We start from the raw sequence: 10639 nt of genomic DNA on the forward strand, positions 1-10639 counted from the left end.
TTGAAGGTAAACCATATAAATAAGGAACCAAATGAAGGTTAGCTTATATCAAAATTACATATTTTTCTATCATATTAATAATTTTTGTGGTATTTGTATTAAAAGAAAAAATCATTCAGAAAAATTCTCTACCTCACAAGCCAATATTAATCATTAGAAACACAGATAAATCTGCATTTGTCAAAGCTATCCATCATAAGGATGCATATATGGTTATGTTAGTAAATAAAATTCTAACTCCAGAAAATAACAAAGTCACCATAAAGTAAGATACCATAGCCAGATTGTACGCAAAGTAAATTCTTAATAGATTAAGCAAGTGTGAAGAGTACTTAAATGTTCATAAGCCATCAGTCCCAAAAACAGAAGAAATCAGCGCAGACTTCTAAGAGATCTTGAAAAGGGGAAAAGAAGACTACACAGACAATTATCGGTAGTGATTTAGAGCAATAACCAAAAGAAAAGCTCCTTGCTTTCACAAGCAATTGTGAAAGATTGCAATTTTATACATTTTCCGATTTTGACATGAGAAGGTTTCTCGTCAATATGCAGTAACTCGAGCTTGAATATTTTCTGCAAAATTAAAAGGGAGAAAGATGAAAGATGAAAGTTGAAAAATATATTTTGTTCAAATTACAAGTATCACCGCATTACGTGCGCATGTCTTGGATCCTCACCATAACAAGTTTCATTTGGTTATAAAAGAAGGGCATTATTTCTAGCGTTAAGGTCTATTGAAAATTACAACATGCCCACAGATATTTTCCTATCAAATGACACAAATATATTGATAAAAACATATGTGAATCTTGAAAATCAAGGTTTCGGATATCAAAGTTAAACATGAAACCACAGAAACACAATTAACTATTTTCCAAAAAATAATATATGCAACTGGTCGGCATAAATTAACAAATGATGAGTCGAGTTCATAGTAACTCCAATTACATCTCCTAAATATTTTCTTTCCTTAGGGGACTTCAATTAACTTGTGTTCCAATACTATGAATAGATGCAAGAAAAACACAGCTTATAGCATAAATAACGACGATGATCTTGAAGAAATAGAAACAAATGTAAAATAATATTACATAGAAAGCAAGGGAAAAGAAGCATGTGCCAGAAACATATTGTCAAAAAGGAAACATATCTTTTGCTAAGATGAAACTCACCATACTCCGTTTGTATAACAGTTAAAACCTCGTGTAGGTAGTGACACAATCACTATAACATGAACTATTAGCGTCCAGAGTAAGCTGACATGAAAACAACTGGCAGCTCTCAATTGTCCAGGTCTAGAAAATAATACTCCCTCTGTTTCTGTTTCAATTTGTTTGAACCTATTTCCTTTTTAGTCCGTGCCAAAATGAATGACCACTTTCCTAATTTGGAAACAAATTCACTTTATGAATGATTTACAGCCACACAAATTTTCAAGGCTTATTTTGAACCACAAGTTTCAAAAGTCTTCCCTCTTTCTTAAATGTCGTGCCCAGTCAAATGAGTTCATATAAATTGAAACGGAGGGAGTATATCATTTTGACATCATAATAATATTAAGCAATTCACTACTTCCAATAGTTCACCGCTGTCAGAAACATGTCATCTGCATAAAGGTTGAAATTCTCAAAATTCTGGATAACTGTGCCAGATGGGTTGAGCAAATTTTGAAACTTAGTTGGCATTAGGCCCAGTGGTTCTACGACATTTCCAAATCAAAATATAGATAAACAGCAACAACATTAAAATGCACATTCCTTGATCATAATGGAAAAGGAGATCAAGACAGTTGCAAGCCACTGCCCAAATAAGTCTAAATTTCTTTGATCATGTTCATTGTATTAAAAGAAAATTGAAGACTCAAGGTCTATTCCTACTCAGTTTAAGAAGTAAGGGCTGCCAAATATCTTCTAGAGTATTCTTGATCCTCTAAACAATCACTCAATGTGACTTTGCTTAGGGGAAAGGACATGAGATGAAAGCTCTTATCGAAACAGTTTTATGTGCTTTACAGAACAACAATGAGAATTGGAAAAGGTTGACCAGACGATGTGTTGGAGCCTCGGAGGACATGTGAAGGTTGACATTGTATCAAAAGAAACATGTGATAATGTACGAAAAGCACCAACAAATATGGAAAATACCCAATAGGGAAAGAAGGGCAAAGCGACTAACACCCCGATCAACAAAGACAAAGGGTATTTCAGTAAAAGTAAGTCTCTGTTTGTTCCTGATGGCTGACGCGTGTACATTGCCCTTCACCGACCCACAAATCACTAATCCTACTCTCATTTTGATCCTTCGCTTCTTTTCTTTAAGGCTCTCTCTCTCTCTTTTCAGAAAGATTTTCCTGGGTTTACTTAGTGTTAATCCTAAGGTACTTTTGGTATGCCTTCAATGACTTGTATAGCAACATTCATCCTTTGGGATCTTCTGTTAATAGGGGAGCAGTAACTAAAAAAATCAGAAGTCTCATATGAAAATAGCTTTTAGTTGGGTATTCATAAGGGCAACTCCTTTTTTTTTTTTTTTTGAGTAAAAGGTAACTTTGTATTCACACAAAAAACTCATCATATGGTGATGAGGTATAATCTTACATCCCTTGGTAGGCTGAAACTACCCTGAAACAGCAAAAAAACTAGGGCAACTCCTTTTTTCCAGCAAAGATTTTAAAGTATCCTCTGGACATCGTCCCTGGGTTTTAGACTAATCACAAGACAACCAATATTACCAATAAAAGGAATATTTAATCATCAAGATTCTTTAGCAGGTTTTGGTTAATGGAATAAATTGGTATCACCTAATGATCCCTTTCTCTGCTTTTCTTCTCCTTCTTTATCATCTTAATCCTCTTAATCTCTAACTTATCAAGAAATATTGCTATGCATCATCTGTCTGTTATAGCACACATCTACAAATTTGTTATGCTTTTTTTTTTTTTCAAATATCTGTTTTAATAGCTTATAGCTTAACCAAACCACTTATGAAATGTATATTAGCTTTAACAACCTAGTAACCATAAGAAGCGCCTTATGAAATCTATCAATTTGGTGCCACAAATTAGAAGACGTGTAGTTCATGTACACATCATCGAACTTAAAGTCTCAGAGCAAAGTAGTAGAAGTTACAATAGTTATTGAATAAAAATGGCTCTTTAAAATTTTTGATGCTTTAAAGAAATTCACCAACCATATAAGTCGAATTGGAAACATTAATGTATAAATCGGTACACTTACCTCCTTAAAGACAGTAGATTACTTGTGTCCACGGAATAGTGACTTTTCAAGTCTTCTTACTAAATTCCACGCATAAGCTCCTTCTTCACTTCATAGAAAGCCTTCATGATGATTCAAAGAAAGCCTCAATAAGCCAAAAAGGGAGTCAACTTTTAACTTCCAATTTTTCTTTTTATTTTTACTATATTCAAACTTAATTCCACGTAGTAGTAAAACATTTTTCCAATCTTTCAAGTAAGAAGATGTAACAGGTCAAGAATATGCCGTCCTTCAGGGTGCAACAATGAATCAAGAGCAACTGGAACGTTCAATAACATACATACCCAAGCTCCACATTTTCCTCAATTGTTCGATAAAAACAAGGGAGACAAAAGTAAGTCTCAAAAAATTATAAGCGAACAAATACCACACATGATTTTCATGGTACCTCGACGACAAAATGGTGGTGATCTCATAGCAGAACATCTTTTTTTTTTTTTTTTTTTTTTTTTAAAACTCCCATGTGGATACAAACAAAAGAAGCCCCCTTCAGGTTCTTTGATTGCTCCCTTCCTGTTCTTCCTTTCTCAGTTAGGACCTGGGTTTGTACAGCTGCTCTAAATTCTCCCTCAATTTCATACCATTTCTCCCTGTAACCGTGCAACATATCTGTTTTCTATCTTGATGTTATATCATTAACATTGAAACATACTTCATTTACCAAATAACCAAAGCCCAATACAGTTTACCCTAATCAAGCAACGCAAATGAAAGAAGAGAAAGCTAAATTAATCAGAAAATAGTTAATAAGAATAAGGTGAGGTGATAAAAATGAACACGCTCATGAATCCACACCTACTTATCAATCAGCAAATTACAGAGACGGAAGGAGAGATTATTAACTTTTTTTCCTTGCCAGTAAAATAAGACATCAGTTACCTAAAATTCTAATTCAACTCAAATAAGGCCAAAAATATCACAGGTATAGTGCTGAAGATAAATCACCATAGCACCCTATTTAATTATCGAGACACATAGGTAGCGGATTTGATGTTTACATGGTTCAATTTGTGCAGAAAATGTTGAAAGCAAGTAATGAAAAATAAAGTCTACTAGGAGCAACCTGCATAGAAGATATATACCTTTGGGTTTACTGAATGAAGACACTTATACCATTCAACCCCTATTGAAAAAGAATGGAATAAAAAAAAATGTTCAACACTTTCAGAAATATTGTCAAACACTTTGGTGCAAGTTGCAACAAAGTTATCCACCTTTCATTATTATTTTTGTTCCTGATGGCAATTCAGAGTGCTTCCATATAATATTTGAACAAATGAACACATGCATCTATCAAAATCCACCCAGAAAACATGAAGAAAGAAGAAAAATCAGATTACTATAAATCAAATATCCAAAATGGTACTCCGTGTACTAAAAAGAAAATAAGAAACAAAAGCAAACATGAACCAAAATGTATACACTTTTAAATTGGTCCATAATCAAGGGAAATAGCAGCTTAACTGGAGCAAGGAAAATAAATTAAACGGAGACTTACTTTGTCTCTTTCAACTTCTTCCCTGGCCCTCCTCTTTCTCAACAGTCAAAATTCATACTTGATCCTTCAATTGTTTGGTCCAACACTGAAATTTCAAAAATTAAGTTAAAATCTCAAAATCCTTCATAAAACTACATATTACCCCATGGAAACCTTTAGTGACACAAAGAAGTAACATCAAACAAAAGAAGAACAAAGGAAAACAAGAAAAAGAAAATAACGACCAGCTGAGGCAGTAGGAGGAGAGAACCAGAGAGCAAGAGAGAGAAAAGAACCAAAAAAGTAATTTTGTGGGAGAAAAAGCAGCACACGTGGAACCTAAAGGAGACACAAAAGAGGGTTTAGAATGCACCCTCACTTTTGACTTATTTACGAAACTGCCATTCGTCGTACATACGACCCACACCATAATATAAATTAAGAAAACCAGCTGGCAAATAGGGGTGAAATGATAAACTCATATGGGCCCACTATTGTAAAGGATAGTAAAGTCTTCACAACCCAAAAATAAAGAAGCAACTACAGTAGCAAGCACTATTGATCAATCAGGAAAAGCAAATTCGTCATGAGTTACCAAAATATCCCTGTACCATAATATTTACATTTACATTACATACACTATATAGAAGAGCCGGTTGGGGCTCATTTTTTCGTCGTCCGTTCCACTTTAATTTAGGCCCCATCTCTTCTATATAGTGTAAAATTAATATTAAAAAAAAATTATGGGCTCATAATTTTAATTCTTCTACACACAAAAAAATTATGGGCTCCATATATATTAAACAACAACTAATATTAAAAAAATAGCGTAAATTAATAACGTAAAAAAAAAGTGCACCCCATATTAAAAAATCAAACAATATTCATATAATTTCCAAAGTATCTCATTAAGTCAATAATGATGGATTCATTGCCACGTGCGTATTCGTAGCAAACACTAATATAATAAATTTTTAAATACGGAGCACAAACTACAATGTTATATTAATCGTGTTTTGAACAGAGTATCCCCTATTGACAAAATCAAGCAATATATATAAAAAAACAATGAATCTCATATTAAAAAAACAAATAATGTAAAAAAAAAAGTGGAAAAAAAATTGTGGGCCCCAACAACAACTAATATTAAAAAAAAATATTAGGCACCATATTAAACACCAACCAGTATTAAAAACAAAAAGAGAAAAAAAGTGGAACCCACCACATTCAAACTCACGGGAAAAAAAAACTAGATCCCATATTAACAAAATCAAGCAATATTAAAAAAAAAAAAAAAAAAAAGGTGAATCTCATATTAAAAAAAATGTTAAAAATTGTGGGCCCCATATATATTAAACAACAACTAATATTAAAAAAACTATTGGGCACCATATTAAACACCAACCAGAATAAAAAAAAAAAAAAAAAAAAGTGGAACCCACCACATCCAAACTCACGGGAAAAATAAAAGTGGAATAGAATTTAATTTCCATTTTTTCCTTACTCTAATAAATGAGAAAAGAGATTAATGTCATAAAAAAATATTAAATGGAGATCAAATAATTAATAAGGTAAATTAGTGAAATTATAATTCTAATTGACGTTTCCTTAAAAAACCATGTAAAAAACAACATGACAAGTAAAATGAGTTAAACAAATATTTATTAAAAATTAAAAAATAAAAGTTCTTCATGGCCCCATATTAAACACCAACCAGTATTAAAAAAAATTGTGGGCCCCATATTAAACACCAACCAGTATTTAAAAAAAAAAGGAGAAGAAAAAAAAGTGGAACCAACCACCACCAAACTCACGGGAAAAAAAAAGTGAACCCCATATTAACAAAATCAAGCAATATTAAAAAAAAAAAAGTGCATCCCATATTCAAAAAACAAACAATGTTAAAAAAAAAGTGTTTAGAAAATTAAACAATTAAATCAATAATGATGAATTCATTGCCACATGCGTATTAACCCATTAGTGGAGCAAATGAAATTATTGTACAGCAACATACTTAAAATACTTATATATTAAAATAAGATAGAATTTAATTACTTTTTCATTTTTTCCTTACTCTAATAAATGAGATTAATGTCATAAAAGAAAAAATAATATTAAATGGAGATCAAATAATTAATAAGGTAAATTAGTGAAATTATAATTCTAATTGACGTTTCCTTAAAAAATCGTGAAAAAAACAACATGACAAGTAAAATGAGTTAAACAAAAAATATTTACTAAAAATTAAAAAATAGAAGTTATTCATTTAAATAGAAAATCAAATTTCTACTTTGTTTCATTTTAAACATGTAAAATTAATATAATAATTTGAATTAAAATTATCCAAATCAAAATTTGATAAAAAAATTATATGTAACTTTACTATTACTACTATATAGAAGAGCCGGTTTATAGAGACAAGATCGTCGTCCGTGTTCGGTCCTACTTTTTTATTTAAGGGCAAAAAAATCCTTTGTGGTCCCACCCACTTTTTTATTTAAGGGAAAAAAAATGACGTTTTATACTTTATATTACCAACTCTTCTAAAAAGTAGATAGAAATACTTTATTATACTTCTATTTTTCTACAAGTAAAATGAGCTAAACCGAGAATATTTACCAAAATTTAAAAAATAGCATTTTTTTTGTTTAAATAGAAAATCAATTTCTACTTTGTTTCGTTTTAAACATGTAAAATTAATTTAATAATTTGAATTAGAATTATCCAAATCAAAATTTGATAAAAAAATAATAAGTATTTTACACCTTTAAATTAATCGAATTAAAATTGAAAGTATCAACTGATGCTTAAATATTGCTATTATTTTACCTCAAAGAGAGGAAAATAGTTTTCTTTTAAACAAGTCTTCTCTTTTAAAAAATATTAATAAATTTTTATAGCAAACACGAATATAATAAAGTTTTAACTACGGAGCACAAATTACAATGTTATATTAATCGTATTTTGAACATAATATATATTATCACTATCTAAACACAACTACATATACATAGATATACTATAATCCGAAGTATTGGGCCCGTGCGCAGCACGGGCATAAGCCATCTAGTAAATTAAGAAAAGCAGCTGGCAAATAGGGGTGCCCACAACGAACGACGAAAAAGCACCCCAACTGGTGCTTCTATATAGTTAGAACTAGACGGCGTGTATATATATATATATATATATATATATATATATATATATATATATGCTCAAAATACGATTAATATAACATTTTAGTTTGTGCTCCGTATTTAAAACTTTATTATATTAGTGTTTGCTATGAATACAAAGTCAGCAAAAATTTATTAATACTTTTTAAAAGAGAAGACTTGTTTAAAAAGCAACTATTTTCCTCTTTTTGAAATAAAATAATAACAATATTTAAGCATCGGTTGATATTTTAAATTTTAATTCGGTTAATTTAAAGGTGTAAAATACTTATTATTTTTTAATCAAATTTTGATTTGGATAATTCTAATTCAAATTATTAAATTAATTTTACATGTTTAAAACGAAATAAAGTAGAAATTTGATTTTCAATTTAACCGAAGAAATACTATTTTTTGGTTCTGGTAAATATTCTCGATTTAGCTCATTTTACTTGTCATGTTGTCTTTTGCATGTTTTTTTAAGGAAACGTCAATTAATTCATTTGATATTATTTTTTCTTTTACGACATTAATCTCTTTTCACATTTATTAGAGTAAGAATAAAAATGAAAAAGTAATTAAATTCTATCTTATTTTAAAATATAAATATTTTAAGTATATTTATTTTAGTAAACGTAACAAATAAATGACATGGCTGAATAATAAATACAACAGTTCAATATCTAGATTAGATCTCAAGCTAATATAAAAAAAGAAAGAAAATTGTATGGTTTGGCTACTTAACGTTTTGAAGAAAAACAATAATATGGGGTCCATGTTTTTTGTTATACAATAATTTCATTTGCTCCCACTAATGGGTTGATACGCATGTGACAATGAATCTATCATTATTGACTTAATGGGATACTTTAAAAATTGGGAAAAGACATAGATTCGCCCTTAAACTATACCCCAAAAGTCATTTTCACACTTGAACTTTAGTGATGACCTATTACACACCTAAACATTTAAAAAGTCAATTTATTTACCCCCTGAGAGCTGATGTGGCATAAAATATAAAATAATTTTAAAATCAGCGCGTTTTATTAAAATTAATTCATTTTTCCTTTTTTTTTAATACCAAATTCATATTTTTTAATCCCACCCTCCATCCCATGCCCGCCCCCGCCCCTGCCCCTACGCAGATCCCATTTCTTCTTCAATTTTCTGCCACTGCTTCCCCCTTCTTCTCCTCCTCCTCCTCCTCCCCCTCCCCTATCTTCACGCCCCCTGCCCCTTTCCTCCATTTTTTCATCACATTGTTTAATTTCTTCTGTCACGACCCAACCCCGTGGGCCGCGACTGGTATCCTAACTGGATACCCATACGTACCTACCTAACCGAATTGACGTACCATACAGATTTTTTTTTCAAACAGGTGTTTACAGAATCAAGCCAATACATATACGGCGCGCGTGCAAACATACGCATACCTGAACATACAGAAATTTACAGACAAGCCGATGAGGCTAACATACAGATGAAGTCACAAAATCGTTCGTACTTACCTAAACAGATGAAACCCGTAACCCACATATCTATCTACAGGCCTCTACAGACATACAGAATCAGATGACGGGACAGGGCCCCGCCGTACCCCAAAATACCATACATACAGAGTCTACAGATGACAGAAGATATATACCAAAAGTATTTGCTCCGGATCAAAGGAGCTCTTCCAAAACAGCAGAATCGATGCCCTAAACTGGCGGCGTATCTCCAGGTGCGTCTGTACCTGCGGGCATGTAACGCAGCCCCCGAAGAACCGGGGGTCAGTACGAAAAATGTACTGAGTATGTAAAGCAGAAACACAACAAATGTAATCATAGTCTGAACCGGAAGCATATATATATATAGCGGACAGAACCATAAATCAAACGAACGGACGGAATCATAATCCCGACAGACGGACAAAATCATGGTTCAGACAGACAGATAGAATCGTAAACCATACGGACATACAGAATCAGAATCCATACGGACATACAGACAAAATTGTAATCCAGACGGACGGACAGAATTATGCATGCAGAATCATACAGAGTTATACAGAATCATATAGAGTCATACAGAATCATACAGAGGCATGTGCTTATATAAATGCTGATGGCACATGCATACATACATACAGATCCCGGCCCTGTCTGGGGGCACGGTAACAGAACCCGGCCTTCTTAGTACGGGACGCGGTGGACAGACAGAATCAGATCAGATCATATGCCATCCTGGCCGCCATCCCCATACACAGATCATAATATCATACAAATATAAACAGATCCCGGCCCGCACACCGAGGGACGCGGTGAACAATGCAGAGGAATATGCACGATAACAGAACCTGGCCCGGGACGCAGTGAAGGAATGCATTGAGACAGCCACGAACGGATTAATGAGAAACCACATACATACAGACTCAATCAAACTGAAGGGTGCCAAACGGCGAGTCAAATCAGAGTATCCGGATAGTATGCATAATACGCGCCTATGTCCTACTTGGGAAGGCACGACAGATTATTATCAGAATCAGATTCTCAGATGTACATAAATCATTTTGTAAGATTTGCATAAAAATAGTCATTTCATAATCAAAATAATAGTCCAGATGTTTTCTGAGAAAATCAGACAGGATCAAAGTAATTAGGGTTATACAGAAGGCATCGGGCCTTGTGGGCCCGCCTCGGACCAACTCGAGGCGACATATGTAAATTACTGATAATAGACCTTATGAGGTC

The 10639-nt window shown here is 32.5% G+C and overlaps 1 long non-coding RNA gene across 2 annotated transcripts; it reads right to left on the reverse strand.

Annotated features, from left to right (window-relative positions):
* Window positions 1-284: 284 nt before the first annotated feature.
* LOC132626728 (uncharacterized) lies at window positions 285-5159 on the reverse strand. 2 transcript variants are annotated; one of them, XR_009577594.1, is made up of 4 exons: window positions 4998-5159; window positions 4774-4858; window positions 3237-3337; window positions 285-573 (listed from the first exon to the last, which is right to left on the reverse strand). It is a non-coding gene; the product is annotated as an uncharacterized LOC132626728 (long non-coding RNA). The 2 variants fall into 2 exon arrangements; XR_009577593.1 differs by lacking the exon at window positions 4998-5159 and having other exon boundaries at window positions 4774-4991.
* Between the last annotated feature and the right edge of the window lie 5480 nt (window positions 5160-10639).

This window comes from Lycium barbarum, chromosome 2 (genome assembly GCF_019175385.1).
Source record: "Lycium barbarum isolate Lr01 chromosome 2, ASM1917538v2, whole genome shotgun sequence".
In the NCBI taxonomy this organism is placed as follows: Eukaryota; Viridiplantae; Streptophyta; class Magnoliopsida; order Solanales; family Solanaceae; genus Lycium; species Lycium barbarum.